At 37.2% G+C, this 22,991-nt stretch overlaps 1 pseudogene; it reads left to right on the plus strand.

The window, feature by feature from the left end:
- Positions 1-8,638: 8,638 nt before the first annotated feature.
- Positions 8,639-9,298, plus strand: LOC148036501 (importin subunit alpha-1a pseudogene; annotated as a pseudogene).
- The last annotated feature ends 13,693 nt before the right edge of the window (positions 9,299-22,991 follow it).

Consider the following 22,991-nt stretch of genomic DNA (forward strand, 5'->3'; position numbering starts at 1 on the left):
AATCTAAAAATAATAAATAAATAAATATTATTAAAATCAATTATACAAATTATTTTTAAAAATAAAAAAAGTGATAAAGTTTTTAGTTTTTAAGTGTAAAAAATTACAATAAATTAGGTATATATGTGTGGATATATGGTGAAGGTAGGGCATGGAGATTTGCCTCAGTCTACCTCCATCTTTATGTGAAAGTATGTGCTTACCGCTTTTCTACATGAAACACCCTTTTAAACTGGTGCATGATTGTAAAACCTAAACAGTTGAGAGAAAGGGGCTGTGGAAGGTTAAGTATTAATTAAATTCTAATTTCCATGCATATCATGACATATAGGACTCGCTTCTTTTAGGTTTAAAGAGACAATAGTATGGATTATTTTGGTCTTGTTTTTAAGCAATGCAACATTGTGTCAGAAATAAAATCATTGAAAGAATGTTTTTTTTCACATGACACATTGAATGATTTGTGGTTAATTTGTTTGGGCACTATATGGCATTACACCTTGCATTTACATTTTTATACATGGTATCAAGAAAGAGGAAGCCTCCTAGATGCATTGTAATTGATTGCCAAAACTATTGACCAATGACGAGAGTGTGAGGATCCCTGAGCTATAGGATAGTATGATTTTCTTTGGGCACTGATTAAGTGAGAAAATAAAAATATCTCCTAAGACATGTAGCTTGAAAAAGAGTGTCCAATGTTACGATTGTGTTTTATGTTTGAGATGGCACATCCTAGGGCCAATCCGTGCGGTGTAGGAGAGCCGTAGGAGCCACATCGATCAGCTCTGGGGGTGCTCAGTATATATGTGCAACAAGGTGTTGGTCACCTATATGTGTGGGATACTCCCTCTATTGGAGTTGGGAAGGGGAAAATTTTTTGGATTGTAAATCAATACAAACATGTGGCTTATTTAGATGAGGATATAGTCTCCAAATGCTCTTGGTTGTGAGGTTGTGAGGGTGGTTTGGTAATCATAGAAGTTGGGTTAGAGCCTTAGAGCCAATGCTAGGCCCATTTTTTGTCTTGATACTTCACATTGACAATCTTTGTCTTGCTATCACTCACAATGATCAAATCATCCATATATATAGTAATGACCACAATACTTGCATCACTCTCACATACATAGAGTGAATGATCAACCCGTGCTTTACAAAATCCAATGTTGATAAGATATTTTGCAAACCTATCATGACATGCCCTGAGTACTTGCTTTATCCCATACAAGGCCTTACAAATCCTACATACATAATCAAGATGATTCTCATTCACATAACCAAGTGGCTACTGCACATAAACTTCCTTTTATAACCCCCCTACAAGAAGGCATTCTTAACATCCATTTGATGCATGATCTAACCTTTTGATGTAGCCGCTATTATAATAGCCCTTATAGTGGTCATTTTAGCCACTAGAGCAAAGGTCTCCTCATAATCAATACCATGAGTCTACACATACCCTTTGGCAACCAACAATGCCTTATAGTGCTCAACAGATCCACTTGGCTTGACCTTGTAAACCCATTTGCAGCCAATAGCTTTCTTGCCTTCGGGTAAAGGCACTAAATCCATGTGTCATTATCCATAATTACAACCATTTCTTCATCCATAGCATGATCCCAATACTCATAGCCCATTGCATCCTCAAAACAAGTGGGTTCCACATCTTGCACAACCTTAGCTATATATGCATAGTGATGAGCTACATAGCTATCATTAGTCAATCGATATATTGGCTTTCTCACTCTACTTGAACTGCATGGAATTGGATCACTACAATGCGCTTTAGCATCCTCTTGCACCTTTCACACACCAAGTGTTTCAATAGATGAAATCCCAAACTTCTCATCCAATATATGCTCAAAGCCATCTAAATTAACATCAATATGAGACAAACAAGTGGGTTCCACATCCTTAGCTATATATGCATAGTGATGAGCTACATAGCTATCATTAGACAATCGATATATTGGCTTTCTCACTCTACTTGAACTGCATGGAATTGGATCACTACAATGTGCTTTAGCATCCTCTTGCACCTTTCACACACCAAGTGTTTCAATTGATGAAATCCCAAACTTCTCATCCAATATATGCTCAAAGCCATCTAAATTAACATCAATATGAGACAAACTTGATAATACCTCTCTCATAATAGGTGACTTCCCAAATTTATCTTTATATTTTCTTGGCATCTATGATATACTTGAGGGTGCTACTTCGAGGTCTATCAACAAAATCATGACTAGGAGACTCTTATGCCCCCACTCAATGTCTGTGATTTTGCTAACCTGCTTTTTGCATAGCCACACTCTCATACTCATCAATCCCAACTACATTTTTCACATTATTGTACGAGCTACTTATTTTATTTTAAAAAAATTCATGCTAACTCTTAATGTGTAATAGGATTATAACATCTATATCCCTTTTTCTCAAGACGATATCAAATAAATACATATTTTTTTGCTTTGGAATATTGTGCAACTCATCAAGAATACACACATAAGCAATACATCCAAATACATTCAAATGGGATAGATTTGTCTTTCTACCTATAAACTTCTATTCAAGTGTCATACCATGTATAGCAGTAGTGGATGTTCTATTCATAATGTAAATAGCAGTAGAAATTGCTTCAAGCCAATAGTAATGAGGTAAGTTTCTTTCTAATATCAATGCACGAGCCACCTCGACAATATACTTGTTTTTTGACTCAACAACTCTATTTTGCTATAGGCTATATCTACATATATACTGCCTTTGTATACCAATTTTTTGCAAAAAATCAGAAAACTCATTGGAGAGATATTTTTCCCCTCCGTTTGACCTTGGGTATTTAACATGCAATCATGTCTCCTTCTCAACCAAAGCCTTAAAGCTTTTAATGTGAGTGAGAATCTCAATTTTCTCATGCATAAAGTAAACCCATAGTTTGCGAGTATAATCAACCAAAGCCTTAAAGCTTTTAAAGTGAGTGAGCTTCTCACTTTATGCATGAGAAAAGTGAGAATCTCACTTTTCTCATGCATAAAGTAAACCCATAGTTTGCGAGTATAATCAACCAAAGCCTTAAAGCTTTTAAAGTGAGTGAGTTTCTCACTTTATGCATGAGAAAAGTGAGAATCTCACTTTTCTCATGCATAAAGTAAACCCATAGTTTGCGAGTATGATCATCAATAAAGGAAACATAATACTTGCAAGTACTCAAAGTTGCAGTCCTTGTAGGACCCCACATATCAGAATGTATCAATTCAAATGGCTTCTTGCATACATATTTTTCATGTGGAAACATGTGTCTTGCTTACTTTCGAAGTTAACATGCTTCACATAGATTGTGCATCCCATCAACTCTAAACTTAGACAAGTTGTTCACATTCTGTTTTGACTACATGTCATTCAACCATTGCATATTCATATGACCAATTCTCTTATGCCAAATTTCAATATAATCCACAACACCAGAACCTTGTGCAAACATGGTAGTATCCATTTCAGGCTAGACTTACATCAAGAATAAACAATCTATTAGCGCATTTCTCTTTTGCAATCAACCTATAATCATTTTTTAGATCTTCTACATAACAACCATCAAATGTGAGTCGAATTTGCAATCCCTGTTCTACCATCTTACCAATAGAAATCAAGTTTTTAATAACATTTGGTACATATAGCATATCAATTAAGTACTTAATTTTTCCCTCTTGCATGCTCAAATGAATATTTCCAATATGAGTAATGTAATGGGATGATTTGTATCATCCCCTATCTCCACATAGCCCGGAGACTCTGAACTCCACATCTCTCTAAACCACTCTCCATAAGAAGTCATTGATTAGAGGCACTTGAATCTACATACTATACATTATTATTTGATGAACCATCAATTATTATGATACCCATAAAGTACTGCATACCAAATAATTATTCACTTCTGTCAACATTATTTCTACCATTGGATGCACAATTACATTACTACTTCTTTCCATTTCTAATTTCAACCTTTTTTTGAAGCAATTTTTAGAAATGTAATCTTTCTTACCAAAAATTTAGCATTCTCTGTTATCACCAAAACTTGTCCTCTTTGGCTCCCCCTTCCTTGGGACTATCCTCCTCTATTTTTATGTGCATCATAACCTTGACTACGACCACCACCTTGGCCTCTACTACAACCTCTACCTTTGCTATTAGAGTAAAACACCTATTCAAACTTGTTCTTTCTTTGAGAAGAAGAGGAATCCAAGACAAGGTTCTTCTCCTCAACTATCAGCATTGAACTCAAGTGTGCAAAATCAGGATATCATCCCTTGTATTCATAGATGACCTAAAGCTCTTATATTCATCTCCAAGTCCATCTAAGCATGCATATTGCACAATATCATCATCATCAACTACCACACTCATAGATCCAAGAGCTTTCATAATATTATTGATCTTCAAGGAATAATCATTATTGGATTGGTTCACTCTTTTCACTTGGTTTAACTCTGACTTGAGTTGTAGCTTTCTAGCCTTTGTATTTACTTCAAACAACGTTGCTAAATTCTTTCATGCAATAGTGGGGGTTTCAAATTTCTACAAAAATCCCAGCATGCTATCTGTGACACAAAAAAACAACCAAAACATGACCTTATCTTGTGTTTACTCCCAATCTTTCTTAGCCTTTAACTATTTTGCAGTAGTATTTCCTGCAGGAACTTCAAGTGCTACTGCCATGTCTCCTTGAATGTAATTCGAAACACCTTTGTCCTTCAAGAAGTTTGTCATCTTGAACTTCCATGTAAGATAATTGTTATTATAAATCTTCTCGCTAATAATATGATTGAAGCTGTCAAATATTAAAAAAAAACTAAAAAACTTGCAAAACTTGTAATCTACAAGCAAGCTGATACCAGATACACAACTAAACACATAGTCTTTTTCATTGACTGCACAACAATAACTGCAATCTGCAATCTATATGCAACTACCTTTTGTGTCTACAATCTAGCAAACACCTAAAATCTTACAGATTCAAAATATATAATCTATGCATTTGTGAATGGACACAACCAAAATTACAGTATACCCGAAAACTATTATCCGGACCACTTGAAGGTCCAAAAATCTGCAGTATATGCATTGTTCTTCTTGCTCACCAAGTTTCACTGCAATTGGAGATTGTAGCCTTGCCAACCTTGGGAGCCTCCTTCGATCATAACCTAGGGTAAATTGAGCAAGGTGGGAGAGCTTGTTACCTATTGCTTTCTTGCTTACTTTTGTGCTTCAATGGCTTCACCTCAGCCTTCAATCGAGCTCTCTATAGTTGTGGCATGGCTCTAATACAGTGAAAGTAGACAAGAGGGGAGAGAGATGAAGCACCTAAGAGCACATACACACAAAAGCAATGGAGACTTGAGAATACAAAGAGATAGGACTGAAATCTTCTTCTTCTTCTTTCTTCTCCTTCACACAAAAGAACATAGTCTACAACATGATAAAAGACTAATATGAAAGTAGCACAATGTATATACATGTGATCACTAAGTGTGAGCCCACTAAGAAAGAAGAGGTGGCACAACCAAGGATATACTATCTGGGTATAGTCTAGTTGTAGAATCACTAGGGTATCCTCATATTGGTCACCTAACATGCCAATGAATAATATCATGCCACATCACCAAGGCACGTAGAGGATGCATAGTGGATGCCATCTCATGTAGAGCTCAACATCTTAACAATGTGGGCATTGTGCACCATGCATATTGTCAGAGAGAGAACCAGGGAGAGAGAAAGAGGAGAGAGAAAGACTACAGAGGAGAGAGAAAGACTGTAGGAAGAGAGAGAATAAGAGTGATGAGGAGAGAGAAAGACTAGAATTGGAGAGAGAAAGACAGGAAAGATGAAGAAGCCATGGAAGCTTAGAGCAAGAAGGGAGAGAAAGATTGTAAATGTATTGATTTGTCAAAAGATGTGGAAAATTACAACTTATCTCCTTATATACCAATGTCAGTGTGACATGGCATATTATCAACATTTTAACTATTTCCAACTTCTTACAATCCATCCCTTCCCAAAAGTTTTTGTCCTCAAAAACAAACCTAGAAACAAGCTAAAGAGGAGATGGATAGAACAAAGTACTACTCTGTACAGCATTACAAGGGATAAAAGAAAAGATTACCTAATACTCAATAGTAGTACTAATCTATACAGGAGGTCAAAATCAGCCTGTAGCCTCCCAGATCAAAAGGAAAAGTTGTATCTTTGCCATGCATAGGATCAACTTTCATAAGATCGAAATCAAATACTGTTGGAAACACGATCATCATGATAGTACTCACTAACAAAGTCTCCATTGCATGATGGTCTTCCAAGTCCACATGCTGTCCATAATCTGCCTTCTTGAACTGAACTTCTTGTTGTTTAACTTCTTGTTGTTGAACTTCTTGTTGTGGACTCATACCAAAATGGTCTTCAACAAGATGTTCTTCATCATCTTCAACAAGATGTTCTTCATCGTTTACATCATAATATTCAAATAGCATGATTATTTTGGCAGACTTTGCCCTACATGTGGCTTGGTGATTACAAGATAGTGGCTTAGCACAACGATAGCATAAGCCCGCAGCATGCAGTTCCCGTATTGTATCACTAGTAAGGTGTCTAACACGTTTAGCTTTAGATAGCAATTTACACACCTGTTCATCACCATTGGTCAGCTCTATGATAGTTTTGACATGCTGCTCATAGTCATCTTGCTGTTCATGTATAACAGATGGCTGTCCATGCTCAACATGTACAACAGATGGCTATCCATGCTCATCATGTACAACAGATGGTTGTCCATGCTCATCATGTACAACAGATGGCTGTCCATACTCATAACCATATTGCTCATGTTGTTCATACTGCATATGGTGACAATAGCCCTGCTACACATCAGAGGAACAGTTAGGTTGAACATATACATTTGCTTCTACTGATGTTTTCTGCTCATATACATAAGCATGTTGCCTTTGATCATTGATCCCACTGTATTGGTCATAATCACTTGCTTGCTGTTGATCAAAGCTAGAAGTGTACTGATAAGCATAACCATTTCTGTTACATCCATAAGAACTATTTTGCTGAAGAGATGGATGCTCATAAGCATAAGCATGTTGACCATAATAACCATTCTGCTGCCAAGGTTCAATGGAATGATACTCTGCATTATGATATGGTACATCATATTTATAAGCAATACACTGTTGAATCGAAACTACAAGTTTGTCAATATTAGCTTTTGTTTGAAGCCAACCTTGTCCAAGTTTGTCCATTTTAGCCTGTGTTTGAAGCCAACCTTGTCCAAGTTTGTCCATTTCAGCCTGTATTTGAAGCCAACGTTGTTCACTAGAGCTGGAGCTATTGTTCTTAGCTGCTGCCATTGCAGTCAAGTTGAAGAGATATGCTGTTCCTTGAAAAATAGAAGTCCAAATAAGGTGTATGATAGCTTGACTCGAAGGTTAGGATGTCTAGTATCAAGTAGAAATCATGGTTTGAATTTAGGAGTAGCAATACCCCTCTCTGTTTAAGAATTTCCAGAACTGTCCACAGTAAACTGCTAGTGAACTGCCAGTACCAAATAGGCTCTAGCTCGAGAAATATGTGTCCAAATGAGACGTTTAATGGCTCCACGCAAAGCTTATGATGTCTAGTATCACTTCCAATTGTTATTTTGTCGTTAGAATGATGCTACTAATTTCTGTAGCAACTTTTCCAAATCTGTCCCTGTTTGGACTGCACCCTATTTTAGCCAAGGAACTGAAGAAGGCAACCGATAGCTTCAGCGACTCCTGTAGGTTAGGGAAAGGGAGCTCCGGCGTCGTGTACAAAGGTGTCCTCAGAAATGGCCAAGAAATGGCAATGAAGAAGTTGGTTCTGTGGACCAATTCATCATGGAGGTTTAGTACCAGTTCATACCATTAATCCTCCAACAACACCACGTCCTCTTGTTTCTCCTGGGTTTTCTAAAATTTCTTTTCAAAGATCAGGCTCACAAAAAGAGAATGATCAAGGAAGCAAGATTTCATCTGATGTTGATGGGAACTTTAAGGAGTCACAATATCCAGAATCAGAAAAGCCCGGTTCATGAAATGGTAACATCAGTGCCCTTGATGCATATGCCTTCTCATCTAGCTGCACATATTACATGGGCCCTATATATCATGACTTGAATGCATACCATGCCCATTTTGATCAAGATGGTAATCCACGTCTTTGTTTCAACAAAGGGATTCACTTCTTGCTGCCAATATGAAATCTAGGAACTTACTGACTAAAGCTTTACAGAAGCTACTGAGACAGAATCCATATATGTTGAAGAAGTCACATTGTCTAGAGGTATTTCATCAGTTTCAATACCAAAGCCATCATCTTGTTTCTCCACATCATGTGAAATCTCAACATAGTGTTGTCTATGTATGCTTCATTGTCAATACATTGAGTCTGTGAAAATCTGTTTTGCATTCCAAACGTTGATTCAATCACTTTAAAAATCCTGCGAGAGGCAGTGTTTTGTGACTGTGGCAACTTGCCAAGCAGAATTGGCCAATTGACTGTTCAATTCTCAATTCTGGCATCAGCAATGCCATCTTCATCTTCCAGACCTGCTTGACTGCTGCTGGTGGTTCCTCGCTTTGTTGAATTTCTTCTTCGAAGCAATTTCCCAGAGTTGCAGTTTGTAACAGCGTGGGCATTGACCAACATTGCCTCTGGGACTTCAGAGCATACCAGGGTGGTCATAGATCACGGAGCAGTCCCCATTTTTGTGCAACTGCTCAGTTCTCCTGGTGATGATGTCAAAGAGCAGGCTATTTGGGCTCTCGGGAATGTGGCTGGTGATTCTCCAACTTGCAGAGATCTGGTTCTTAGTCATGGTGCTATGCAACCTCTTCTTATCCAGCTGAATGAAACCGCCAAGCTTTCGATGCTTAGAAATGCAACATGGACCCTTTCTAACTTCTGTCGTGGAAAACCTCCCCCATCGTTTGAACTGACAAAAGTTGCACTTCCAGCCCTTGAGCGTTTAATACATTCATCTGATGAAGATGTGTTGATTGATGCTTGCTGGGATCTTTCTTATCTTTCGGATGGCACAAATGACAAAATCCAGGCCGTGATAGACTCGGGGGTTTGCGGCAGCATCTCAGCAAAGACCTTGCATCTCAGCAGAGACCTCGAACGCCACAACATGAAGATCAAACCGTCAGCAAAGGCAATGAACTCAGGACTACCATGGATGATGGATGGATGCAGGCAGGAGCAAATCCAATGACCATGCAATATGGCACTGCACCACACGGCATGATGTCGACTGGAGCTCCTTATGGTCTATCAGGAACTTTAGGTCTGAATCTTACTGTTAACCCTATGATGAATGCGCTAAGCTTAGCAATGAACCAGTCTATGACTGCAGCTGTAAATGCAAGTTTTGGGGTGTCAAATCAGGCGATGCCTTCTCAGTCATCCATCCCTGCCTCGTTTTCATCCCTAGTGTCAGTTAGGAATCCTAATACAAATCAAGTTCAAACGTTAGTTTATGGATATCAAGCAGGGATAAGTTCTCAGGGTCCACCATATGGTAGTCAAACTACTGGTTACTCAGGGGTGGCAGGCCTTGGTGGTACTTATGCTGCAGCACCACACTCCACTCTGCAGACCCCTTCGTTGCAAGCGCAAACACAGTAGCCGCTCTCAAAGACCCCAAAAGATTTTGAATAGAACTAATGTTTAGCTGTGGTGCAGCCATTGCTCTGGATGCAGCCTCTGAATGCCTTCACGATCACACATTACATGTATCTTCACCTGTCGCATTACAAGGGAATTCCTCTTACCTCACCTTGCAGAAATTGGAGAGAATGATTGAGCCATTTGCAATGCCACAAGAAGTGGCTATAATGAATATGGTAGAGCTCGTTACTCTGAACCTTTGAGAAGCTTTGATGCTGAACAAGGGATGTTTCAGGACAGGAGAGAACAGTATGGAGAAAGTAGGTATCAAGAGTCTGGCAGGCTTGGTACGAGTGATTCTCAGCTAGAAAAGTATGCTAAAGACAATGCTGCCCTGAGCTATGGTGACATTGGTTGGAGGGGAAGCACGTGACAAAAAGATATCAATAGAACTGTTGTAGCAAATTAAAGCTGAAGCTGAAGATGCAAAGGAAAAGGTTGTCTGAGGTGCGAAGACATTTCCGTCCAGAGTTGTTGAACAAATTGGAGGAGATTGTGGTTTTCGAGCCTTTGACCCCCTCACACTTGCGTAAGGTTGCTAGATTGCAAATGAAGGATGTGACTCTTCGCTTTGCAGACAGGCGGCATCATCCGATTGGCAGACACTTCGCTTTGCAGATAGGCGACATTATCCGATTGGCAGACAGGTGAAAACCTTGATACTCTGCTTACCCCTCGCTTCTACACTACCGATTTCGAAGATATGGAGCACATGTTCAACACGACCATCAACAAGAACTCCATCAACAAGAACTTGAGGCAGGAGGAGTTCGATGCTGGGTCGAAGGCTTAAGAAAACCAATGCTACTGTTGCTGAGATCTTCACTTTAATGTCTTGAAATGAGGCTTGACATGCCGATTTTCTTACCTATCTGAAAAGATTGGCTACTGGAGGTACATCACCATATACAGGCATCTTAAAGAGCACCCAGAGTACCAGCTGTACCCCATCTTCAAGTATTTCGAGAACTGGTGCCAGGATGAGAACAGGCATGGAGACTTCCTTTCAGCTTTATTGAAGGCACAGCCACAGTTCCATTAATGCTCCTGCATGCAGTCCTTGTGGTCTGGAAGTGTAAACTCCCAAGAAAGCTGCCATTAATGCTTCTGCATGCAGTCCTTGTGTTCCAGAGATGCTTTGGAAACTCCCCTACTGCTCCCGTACTTGTGTACCTTCAATTTTGCATAAAATTTGGTGACATCCAACCATTTAAGCCTTTATCCGCCATATCTGACCTTGGATATCTCTAGATGTAGTCACTTGCTAACTGTAGTTGTCCTGCAGCACTCCACTAGTCATTGTCTTGTACCATTTTTTTTCTGAAATTGGTTTTGAAATAGGAAAATAGGAGTGAAAATGGAAGAAAATAATGGATCAAAGACTGAAGCTCTGATATCACTTGTCAGAGAGAGAACCAAGGAGAGAGAAAGAGGAGAGAGAAAGATTGCAGAGGAGAGAAAAAGACTGCAGAAAGAGAGAGAATAAGAGTGACGAGGAGAGAGAAAGACTAGAATTGGAGAGAGAAAGACGGGAAAGATGAAGAAGCCATGGAAGCTTAGAGCAAGAAGGGAGAGAAAGATTGTAAATGTATTGATTTGTCAAAAGATGTGGAAAATTACAACTTATCTCCTTATATACCAATGTCAGTGTGACATGGCATATTATCAACATTTTAACTATTTCCAACTTCTTACACATATGTACACTATGCATCAATAGACTGTGCACCAATGCATTGTATATTGTACACTAGTACATACACTAGGTGGTATGTGAGGTTAGAGCTAAGATGCTAAAATGAGCTACATTGTAGGGTGCAATGTGTGAAGGTGTACTAGGGGCAATAACCAAATGCAAGTGCAAGTGACTTGTGGATATGTACCCTATGCAGTGTGCATGTGTGCACATGTGTACCTATATGTGTGCATGTGCACATACTATGCATTGTGCAATGTGCACTAGGGTGAGACTAAAATTCTAATGCATACAAGGCTAATGAATCAGTGACCTAAATTCGAGGTGGTGTAGTGTGCAAAGGTGTACTAGGTGTAGTAACAAGGTGCAAGTGCAAGTACCTTGTGGATTTATAAAGTATGCATGTATACATGTGTACACAAGGACACGTTGTCGTGTTGCTACATGGACATAGTGTGAAAAAACTTGGAGTGCATCATCATTCGGCTTTCTTATTAATCTAGAGAGTCAATGTCATCTTAGTCATTAGTGCTAGTATCCATAGTATGGTTAGTTTCAAAATACGAGAGTTTTGGAAAAGTTTAGCCTATTTTTGATATTTTTGATATTATTTCTTGTAAATATCCTAAAAAGCTGTAGAAAACTTCTAGAATAGGGTGACATGCAAAAAGCAAGTGGATTTTCAATCAATTTTGGGAGATCTCATGCAAAAAGGACTTGCAAATTTGCATGGCAAGCAATCGCAGTTTTCAAGTAGCAAACAGTACTCTGAATGGGGGGAAGAAGGAATGATTTGGAAGAATTCCAATTAGGTGTCCTGGAGTTTTATCTCCCTTTTGAAGCCAATGAAACCATCAAATTTGTGATCTGAGAAGCAAAGAAGAAGCTAATGTTTGGTGCATGTTTTTTATCTATTAGGGAGCTCCAGGAGATCTAATGTTGGAGATTGCTTCCGAGTAGTCCTAGACAAGGATTTTGTTTATCTTGTCAGGTTCTATCAAACATAGTGCTTTGATTCATTGAGCTTTATCTTTACCTTGTGTACCTCTTGTCTATTCTTTTTCTTCTCTTCCATCTCCTATTCTCTACTTCCTTCTGATCCCCAATGGATATGAATTTTTGACTAAAACCCCTCCAACAACGTCGTGATGCTTTTTCTTGAAAACCCTAAAGATCCCTAACTTGCTATGGATTGTCAAATTTTTGAATCTTGTTACAAAGGTAAGATTGTTGATCTTTTGTTTCAAAGGCCACTAAAGCTTAAGCTTCTAATACCTTAGGATTTCAAAGCCTATTTGGATTTGAATTTCTCTAAGCGTATAACCATTTCTTGTCTAGTTAGAGCTACCTATACATGAGAATAAATGAGCTAGATGATAGATACCTACGATACACCAGGGAAATATATATTTTTTCTTGAACCTAAAAAACTCATGCACTTCAAGTGATCAAAAGGGGGACATGAATCAATACTACACAATGTTTTGGTCACCACAACAGAGGGGGCCTTGTATAGCCACTCTTTTCAATATACATTTATGCTATTAGGTTTTAGCACTTGAATGCACCTTTTCAATGTATGGCATAGTATGAGGCCTATTGGGGCTAGTAACCATAAATGCATATGCACAAAAGAGAACATCGTCAATGAGCACTCACTTTTGTTGCACATCACTTTTGGAACTTTCTCACATTCTACGAACCCTAGGATTGAGAGAGGAAGGGATTTGAGAGATCAAGAGGGTCGTGAACGGCTACATCTGTTGAGACGATGGTTTTTTGTGGACAACACTTTCATCATGAGATGCTAGTTAGTGTGGGGGTGCTAAGAGGAGTTCCATCATTAGCTGAGAGGTGAGGGTATGAGTGCTAAAATATTTAGGATATCAAGGAAAATTGTTTTCACTACGCATTAGGCATTGAACACACAAAACATACACAACCTTTTCAAATTGCATGCATATTTTCTTGTAAACAATAGGTGATTGACCAACATGACATGATCTTCAATGGATTTTTTAACTCCAACATTGGAAGTTTGAGTCCATTCATCTACATAAGCATATATTTTTAGGAGCACTTGAGGGTCATGGAGGTTTCCTAGCAAAGGGCATTAATGTGCGACCTGGGCTTCATTTCAAACAACATGACCCACAGATCATAACGAGAGGCAATGGGGTGAGAGTAGACTTTTCCTCATTATTAACGAGGTAAGAAAGAACAACATTTATATCTTTATATACATGTGTGTCAGTACTTTGCTTTATAGTATCGTGTATATATATGTTTGTATCCATGTGTATATGTGTAATGAAGGTGTATTACATCTAAAGTGTGTGTGTTGTGCGTGCTTTTATGCATATATAAGAAATATTTTCATGTGTCATGTTTATATGATTGTGCCTTTTCATATATCTATGTATTTATGATTGGGTGCTCAAGGCCATTTGGTGGAGCAACAAGTTGCTATCAGAGTAGGATCTACCTACTTAGGGGATGCATGGTTCCAAGACTACCTAGGTACTCATGGGATGCTTGGTTTTGGAACTACCAAGTTAGTGAGGAGATACTTAGGCCAAGGGATGCTTGATGTGCCACAAGGCATAGACCACAATGGATTCCGTGAGGTTTTACGGTGGATTCCATAAAACTATATTTATTTTCCGGGGCTCGTACACAAGGTGGATTCCTTGTGTGAGAAGTTGATGGGGACGCTTGTCCTTTTCGGGCGTCATGTTAATTTAATGTGCACGTGGGTGATTCCATGGCGGGTGATTCCACAAAGTACATATTTAAATTAATGGATGTTTATGAGTTTAGAGTGTAAAAGATAATATTTATTTTTTATGGGCATGAATGGTTTAAATATTTCATTATTAGACATTGTATTTGGACACAGTCCAACTTTTGGGCTATCCAACCACTTTATTCTTTATTTGGACAAAAGAAAACACAAAGGCAAAGCATGCTAATTGTAAAATTTGGCTATTTTTGAGCTTTGAGAAGAATAAATTTATAAATACATGCCTTGTGAAGTGCTCACACAAGGCATGGGGAGAGATTGTACCCAATTTGTCTTTTTGTCTCATGTATGCAAACTCTCTTCTTGCTTTTATGAGTTTTAGTAGAGTTCTTTGTTCTTGAGGACCTTCCGGCGCTCGCTACGTATGCATCCAACATCCGATTTGCGCACAGTTGTATCATAGCAAAGCTAAGATCAAGGGACTTCCAATCGGTTACCATCTTGCACAAAGGCAAAGCTCCCGGAACAAATAGGCTCTACAATCAGTCTTGCGACAAACCGTCAATACCAATGTGTTCCTGGCGATGAAGAACCCCCTGCTATGCTGTTGGATCACGAAGGACCACTCTCTAGCAACAGAGGACCACTTCTGAAGCCTCTTTGTCAAGTTGTTTCTTAACAGAGAAAAAATTTCTCAATTTATGTTAATTACTAAGCTTAATGCTTAAGCTTATAAATCTTAATCTTGGAAACTCCTCGATCTAGTAATACGGCGTGTCCTCACTGCAGTCAACGTCAACGAAAATCCACCGATGTCTTGTCGTCGCAGATGATTGGGATGGTTTAAAGTTTTTTCTCTAAAGCTTAAGATTACTAAGATTTCTAAAGCTTCAAAATTCAATCTTTAAATTCCTCCTTAGCAAGTATTCATAGCAAGCTTATCCCAAACCGATTTCGCAATTCCTACAAGTCCTTGTTTGTACATGCACCCCTGACACAAATAGTTTCCAATAAGCAAACTGGCACACGCAGTCTATTCCCGTTTGGAATAAGACCTTTATCGATTACCATACCCGCAAAAGAAGAAAGATCGCAAAAAGTCATATTTTTTTATAAAAAAACCAAGCGTTGTAAACCCAACCTTGAGCTATGTTCATCCCTCTAACAAGATTTCGAGTATATGAGATTGTTTGAAATTTTGCAAGATGTTTGATCAAACTATGGAAAATTTTATGGCCGAAGGTGATTTATCAGAACCAACGATGGAGCAAAAATTGGACCTAATTATGATGCAACTTCAAGAGAAACAAAGAGCACGTCAAACTTTGCAAGCTCAATTGGCTACTCTTCAATTATCTATTATCAAGATGGACCGCAACCCAAAGATATTATACGACGTACGATCGATGCAACAGTCGAAGCACAATCCATCAAGAAAGAAACTAAGATAAGTAAAAGAAATTTCAAATTCTGTACTTTTAATGGGCAACATGATGAAAAAATTGTTCTCACTTTTATTAGTCAATTTGATGATTATTTCCATGAAGAACAGTATGCCGAAAAATAGAAACTCAAATGTGTCACTAACCATTTAGTGGACAGAGCATCATTATGGTGGACTGTTGTTCGCAAAAGTATTGATTGTCCTACTACTTGGGAGGCTTTTCAAAAGAAATTTTTGTAGAATTTTCTTCCACCTCAATTCCATGAAAAAGGAATCAAACAGTGGGATCTCCTACAACAAAGAGATCATAAGCCTATTTTGCAATACACTGAGCATTTTTGAAATGCCTTATTGCAACTTCGAATGCTTAAAGATGTACCTGAGGCGATCCACAAGTGCAAGTATATGTCTAGTTTGCTTGATCACTTCTATACGGAGGTGAACATGTTCAAGCCAACGACTCTAGAGATGCAATTTCTTTGGCCCATGATGCTGTGAAGACAAAATTCGTGAACGAGAGAAATTACCACAACAATTTTCAACTAACGGTAACTTCGGTACAAAGCAATTCAATTCTAACTTTCGAAGATTCAATCAAAATTACTTTGTTCATTCTTCTTTCTGTAAACCCTGGACACAACCCCCTACTTTACCATCAAACACAAATCCAAATCCTAAGCCATCTTTTCATCCAAATCCCAACACACCTAAACTCCCAGCCATTACCAATAATGTTTCTAAAGCCAAGCCTATAGTTTGCTACAAGTGCCACCATCCTGGACACCTAGCAGTGAACTGTCAATCCAAAAAGCCAATTGTTCACATCAACTACTTGGGAGCGACTGAAGATGAAGACCATGAAAAAATGCCAGATTTTATGGAACATGATGATGATATCGGTACTACTTCAGATATTTTACCAAGTATGCCAAATCCTCATTCATTATTAACAATGAAATGTCTTGTGCATGGCCACAAAAAGATTGTTTTTCATTATGATGGAAGCACACATGATTTTATTTCTGCAAAATTGGTTAAAGAATTGAATTTATATACTATTCCAACTCATTATCGCATAGGCACTAGATACAATGGTACACAAGAAGTTCATGATTTAGAAATTAAAATTGGCGATTATGTTGAACGCAGAAATTTCTTGGTTGTGCCTTTGCAAGCTAGTGACATTATCTTAGGAATGCCTTGGCGTCATAAATGCAATTTCGATATAGATTATTCCACACATTCAATGAAAAATCATTCTAACGGAAAAAAATCACATTACATGGTACGCACACTTTAGATAATTTTCCATTACTTAGTCACACACAAGCTAAACGTGCATTAAGAAAAAGTAGCAAATCATGCTTACCATGTAAAGCACCTTATAGACACAATAAAATTGAACAAAAAGAAACCCAAGCCCAAGTTGAAGAATTGTTAACCCAAGGACTCATTAGGCCTAGTAATTCTCCTTTTGGTGCACATGTCCTATTAGTTAAGAAGAAAAATAATACCTATAGGATGTGCATTGACTATCATGCCCTAAATAAGATCACTGTCAAGAATAGATATCCGATCCCTAGGGTAGATGACCTCATGGATAAACTACAAGGGGCTACTATTTTTAGCAAAATAGATCTTAAATTTGGATATCATCAAGTACGATTGGATACACCTGACGTTTTCAAGACTACATTTATAACTCAATTTGGTCTATGAATTCCTTGTTATGCCTTTTGGTTTAACTAATGCACCAGCAACATTCAATCGTATGATGAATTGCATATTTTTTAACCATCAGCATTGTGTAATTTCCTTTGTTGACATGTTAGCTTTCATTAAGAATGAGAACGAGTATTATGAACATTTATCTTTGGTTTTCAAATTATTAAAAGAGAGTCCATTATATGCTAACCCTAAAAAGAGTGAATTTTTCCAAACCCACATTGAATATTTAGGACATATTGTTTCTTCTAATGGTATTAAAGTTGATCCTAAAAAGATAGAAGCAATTTCGAATTGGCCGATTCTTAGAAATGTGCATAAATTACATTTTTTCTTAGGTCTTGCTAGCTTTTACATAAAATTTGTCAGAAATTTTTCATTGCTTGCACTACCTTTAACAAAATTATTAAAGAAAGATATTGTATATCACTGGTCTAATAATCAGCAAAAGTCATTTGATTTATTGAAATATACTTTAACACATGCACCTATTTTGCAACTACCTAACTTTAATCGACCATTCTTCCTAGTAGTCACTGATGCTTGATGATCAAGAAGAATAGGAGCTGTCCTTATGCAAGATTCACATCCCATAGCCTATTCTAGCTGCAAACTCAAAACCTCTAAGTTGAAGTATTCTACCTACGATAAGAAATCGTCAGTAGCTATAGTATAAAACTTACATCAATGGAAACACTATTTAATGGGATCTGAATTCATGATCAAAACTGACCAACAAAGTATCAAACATCTCCTTAGTCAGCCAAAAATCTCTGACCGTCATATCAAATGGGTTGCTTTTATTCAAAGTTTTCTCCCACTTATCCAATATCAACCCGAAAAAGAGAATGTTGTTGCCAATGCCTTAAGTAGAAGACCAAGTATTCATAATATCTCCCTTATATCTTTTGATTCCCTTATCCCTATGAAAGATACCTATGACCAAGACCCCAATTTTCAAGTTGATTGGAATTTAAAATTAGTTGCTAATACATGGATTCCAATAGATTTATTGTCTTATTCTGAAGGATTTATGTTTTATGAGAAAAGGTTATGTGTAGCTATTTCATTTAGATCATTTGTGTTGCATAAAATTCATTGTCCCCCATATCAAGGCCATAGAGGTATTATTTCTACTTTACATACATTGGTTGAAGATTTTTACTGGCCACAAATGGAATTTGATGTTTCTAACTTTGTTTCTAAATGTTTAATTTGTCAAAGAGTTAAGCGACGCCATGGTAAGCAATATGATTTGTTAATGCCTTTACCAAATCTTGAACAACCATGGGAACATATTTAAATGTATTTTATAACTGGTTTGCCTAACACCCAATCTAATCATGATATGATTTGGACTATTGTAGATCAATTTAGCAAGTAGTCATATTTCATTCCATGCAAGAAAACATTAACTGCATCTCAAGTTGCCCAATTGATTTTGAAGACTGTTTTCACTAACCATGGTTTGCCAAAAGTTATTATTTCTGATCATGATTCTAGATTCTATAATCATTTTTGGACTACTTTTTTTGCTAATTTAGGTACTAAGATTGATTTCTCATTTGCATTTCATCCTGAAACTAATGGGCAAACAGAAGCTACTAACAGTATAATATTAGATCTTTTGCGTACATACACAATTTCAAAACCACAAACATGGGATACACATTTGCATTTACTTCAATTTGCATACAATAATGCATCGCACACAGCTGCACAGAAAGCACATTTTGAAATCATTTATGGACATACATCACCTGCACATGTTACATCATTGTCAAACAAAGTTAAAGCTATTGATGATATTGCCAATATGCATGCTACTATTTTGGCTGAAGTCAAAGACATGATTGTGAAATCCCAACAATCATACACTAAACAAGCTAACAAGAAAAGAAAATCTGTGAGTTTCAAAGTTGATGATTATGTTTGGTTACGCATTGAAAATAAAATATTACAAAGTGTTGAGAGACACCCTATTGTTAAGTTAGCCCCTAGATTTTATGGACCTTTCAAGATCATTCACAAAATCAATGACAATGCATTTAAATTAGAACTACCCCAACACCGAAAAATCCACAATATTTTTCATATCAGTTTGTTACAACCTTTAGAGGCCAATTACATGTTCACCCTATCTATGAAAACCCTCCTTTGTTAGAAGAAGAAACTGAAATTCTTGATCATGAATTTATTCTAGATACTAACTTTATGACCACTAGAACTGGCCGTAAATACTATAGATATTTGGTTAAGTTTAAAAAATCATCATGTTGAAGAAGCCAATGGATACACGCACATGACCTAGGTGCTTACCCCTCAGTGCTCACTCCACATTGAGCTAATAGCAATTGAGGACAATTGCTATCCCACCCCGGGGGTATGATGCTAGGAGGCATAGACCACGGTGGATTCCGTGAGTTTTTTATTCCACGATGGATTCCATGAGGTTTTGTGATGGATTTCATAAAACTATATTTATTTGCCGAGACTCGTGCACAAGATGGACTCCTTGTGCGAGAAGTTGACGAGGACGCCTATCCTTTTCGAGTATCATGTTAATTTAATGTGCACATGGGTGATTCCATGGCGAGTGATTCTACAAAATGCATATTTAAACTAATGGACGTTTATGAGTTTGGAGTGCACTTGTATTAAATTAAGGTTAGGACAGAGTTCCAACCTATTTATTTATTTTGTAGCTGAAGACTGCTAGGTATTCACTTTTGTCAGTTTAATTTTATTATTTTTTAACAATTGTGAATGCTTCAATCGATGTGTAGAGCAGGCAGCGGTGGCGTTGGGAAGCATTGGGCAATAGCATGCATTTAGATTACCTAGAAGAAATTATCATTTTTGACGAGCGTGTGTCTTATCATTATAGGCATGGTGCTAGTAGTTATTTGGGCACACTTATTTATTGAAGCACTTGACAAATATTTATTATTTTGTATGTGCATGGGTGCACTGCTTAAATATTTCATTATTAGACATTGTATTTGGCATAGCTCGACTTTTGGACTGCCCAACCACTTTATTCTTTATTTGGACAAGTGCAAATACAAAAGCCAAAGCATGCTAATTGTAAAATTGGGCTATTTTTTTAGCTTTGAGAAGAATAAATTTATAAATACATGCCTTGTGAAGTGCTCATACAAGGCATTGGGGGAGATTGTATCCAATTTGTCTTTTTTCCTCATGTTGTGCAAATTCTCTTCTTGCTTTTATGAATTTTAGTAGAGTTATTTATTCTTGGGGACCTTCTAGCGCTCACTACATACGCATCCAACATCCGATTTGCACACCAATGCTTAGTTTAGGAATTAGCTAGGTAGTTTTGGGATGCTTGGGTTGGGGGATGGGAAGTACCTTATTAGGTAGGGTATGCTTGGTTCAAGAACTATCTAGCTAGCTAGGGCCTTATTAAGTCAAGGGGTGTTTGTTTTATAGCCTACCTAACTAGTCAGATGAATTCTTTGTTAGTAGAGCTATGAATTCTTTATTAGTAGAGCTTGTTAGGGGATGCTTAGGTCAATTAAACTATCTAGTTAGTGAGAGGATGTTTTGTCAATAGCTAATCAGGGAAAGCTTGTTTCAAAAACAACCTAATTAGTTAGGGGATGCTTCACTTAGCATGAAAGTTTTACAAATTAGGTGGCACCTATATAGTCACCGAGTTAGGAACTATATGGATCCTAACTCCAGGAATCTTATCAAAAATGTATTTCCTCAATACACATTTATGGTGAAAATCATATACTAAATTTTGATATGTATGGTCCATTGTTTTTTGGGAATCATACACTTATATCACGTATATTTTTTTCATCTAAAGTTTTAATCCTTTTTTCTACAAGTAGAGTCATTTATTCAATTTAAAAAGGGAACACATAGAGTTCCTTATATAGTAGATGAGTTTTAAAAAGTTGAAGCTCTCTTTTGTACGCAAGTTGAAGGATAGAAATACATGATCTTGCATTCAATATGTTCAAATTTTGTTCTTGAGGATGCTTTTAGGTAGCTATGTAAGTTATAAATAGGTTTCCATGGAAAACAATTCTATTGTAGTTTCCAGATTTGCAAATCTATTGAGACTCATACTTGCAATGCAAACACTTAAATTTCACTCAATGTCACCCAAACATGGGAGAGATTACTTTTTGCTTGAGCTAAAAACTCCACTTACCATGCACTAAAGAATTTGCAAGGCAAGTGTTCAAATTATTGTATATGATATCTACCATGTTGTCCATGTGAGGTGAAGGAAGAATCAAAATGTATCACATTAAAATATTCAAGGATGTCGATGTTGGTGCCTAAGAAGAAAAAGGAAAAGGAAAATAAGTGATTTTTTAAAACTTTAAAGTAGATGGGGTAAAGTGCATTGATAATAGTGTATATAATCCATTGTAGTAGTTTATTATTTAGAACTTAATTTCCAAATAGCAAGTAGATGAGTTCTAATTGTGTGTGAAGATATTCAAGAAGGAGGTAGTTGTATCTATCATAAACTTTGCAAAGAATTATACATTTCAAGAATAGAACAAGATATAGTCAATGCATTGGAACTCCAATGAAGTTACAACTTTGGTTCTCATTATACACTTTCAGAGGGCTGGTATAGTTCGAACGACTCTTTTTTTTAAAATCAAAATGTTAGGATCCACAATATAGTCTTTGCTCAACATTACTTTAAGCTACATCACGGTTGGTTTATAGGCTTGTAATAGGAAGAGCACTAGGTCTAGTTAGATGGGTTTGCATCTCGATTCAAAGGGAAAATGCCATTTTTTTTTGTGTCTAGATACAATGGAATGGATGATTTAACAATGGCACACCACCTTTTTGGATTTGTGTATAGGAAAGGAGCACAAGATGGAGCTGTCTAGTTGTAAAATGGACATTGACTCATGAGAGGCTTAAATAAGATGGAGCAAAGTTGCAATGTGTTGCTGAAGTTGTATGATTCTTGAGACAACACAAGAATGTGGTGCCAAATGTCATGCTTATTACCAAAAAAGACCATATGCATAGAGTATTTTGGGAAGTAAACTTGGTGAGGTTGATAGAATTGATTGTAAAACAATTCTAGGGTCACATTGATTGCATGTTATTTGCAGATATTCAAGTATAATAAAACTAAGAACAAGAAATTTGCATGCTTTTGTGGTGCTTGTATGCAAAGCAAGTTGAATAATACAAAAATAGGTCATATGTTAAAGCATGGATACATGTGTTTGAACCTTTATTGGAAGATAATGAGGTTGACTTTGAAGATGATGATGAGCCATTATATGAAGGATACCATGTCATTATTTGTAATACTTTGGAGATTGGAGAAAACTTTACTATTATTGCAAAGTACAAGAATGAGGAAGGCCTAGATTTTTATGTATTGAAGTGTCTCACCAAAGGAGCATATACACAATGACGGACAATTGGGGAAGCAAAATTGCTACAAATACTTATGTGGTCAAAGGTCATTGGTATAAACAAGTGGATCCTATACATCATGTGTTTAATGGTTCCCATGGTTTGATTCTAAAGCATGCATCCCTTTGGCATGGCTACCATCATCTTGCATTTCATGGGAGGCATGGCTGCCATCATCTTTACACCCTACTTGT

This window comes from Lygodium microphyllum, chromosome 5 (assembly GCF_053477565.2).
Source record: "Lygodium microphyllum isolate KBCC chromosome 5, Lygodium_microphyllum_v1.1.10, whole genome shotgun sequence".
In the NCBI taxonomy this organism is placed as follows: domain Eukaryota; kingdom Viridiplantae; phylum Streptophyta; class Polypodiopsida; order Schizaeales; family Lygodiaceae; genus Lygodium; species Lygodium microphyllum.